Genomic DNA, 1,086 nt, shown 5'->3' with positions numbered 1-1,086 from the left:
ATACAAGTTTTATAAAACATCATGACAAAAAAAACTAATACATCACAATAAACACAACCAGCAAAACCTGGGCATTTAATGTACACAAATATACTAAAAAGGTGAGGTGTTTACTGTAACCGTGAATGCAGAAATCTTAGATGAATAGCAGGAAGATGGACATGTATTCTGTTGTCTGATTTCTGGCTGCAACTGTTGCTGTAGTGTCCATTCCCCCTCTACAGACAACTACACTTCCTCAGCGAGAAAAACAGGTTAATAAACATGCTAATCAAAACATTATTTAGTATGTGAATGCTTTCTGTGAGTGTTAGGAATAGGGAATAGAACAACAATATCTCAGTCTAAAAAAAGCAAAAATCAATGCAAAATCCCCACTGAAATAAATAAATAGCAAGTGTGTGCCTGGTATTCCCTACATTATGAGGACCAAATATCCCTGAAAGTATAGCAAAACTTTGTCATGACTCTGGGCTGCTGCCTTTCCCTTCGCCACACGATGTCGCTGTTTTCCCTTCCCTGCACTACACTTCTCTGATTGTTGCACCTGCCTTGATTGTCACCTGTCTTCCCCAGCTGATAACACTTATGATTTGTCTTTATAATCTCCACACTTCCACTACCCTGGTGAGTCTGCATTGTTTCCTGTACCTGTCTTCCGTATGGTTTGTTTCCTGTCTCTGTTTTCAAGTTTTATGTGAATCCTGCTCCTGCCCAGATCCAGTCGTGTGTGCCGTGTTGGCCGTTTGTTTGTTTGTTTGTTTATCTGTTTATTTTGTGTTTATTAAATATATCTTACTTACCCTGCATTTGGACCCAGACCCTTATCCTCTCCGTGACAAACTTAGTGTTGGGTTCGAGTCCATTTAAGTCGAGTCCGAGTCCAAAATGGGGCGAGTCTACTAATATTTAGAGAAACTAATATTTACAAAACATGCGTTTACAAATGATTAAGTAATATGCTAACAATTTACCAATCTGTCCTAATTTATCTTAAAAAAAATTGCATATTATGAAATAATCAAACAGATCCTTAGTAAGTGGTTAATATATCATTTGTCACTTAAAAATAATTAAAATATCAGT

Source organism: Garra rufa, chromosome 11, assembly GCF_049309525.1.
Source record: "Garra rufa chromosome 11, GarRuf1.0, whole genome shotgun sequence".
Taxonomy (NCBI): domain Eukaryota; kingdom Metazoa; phylum Chordata; class Actinopteri; order Cypriniformes; family Cyprinidae; genus Garra; species Garra rufa.
This window is presented reverse-complemented; position numbering follows the sequence as displayed.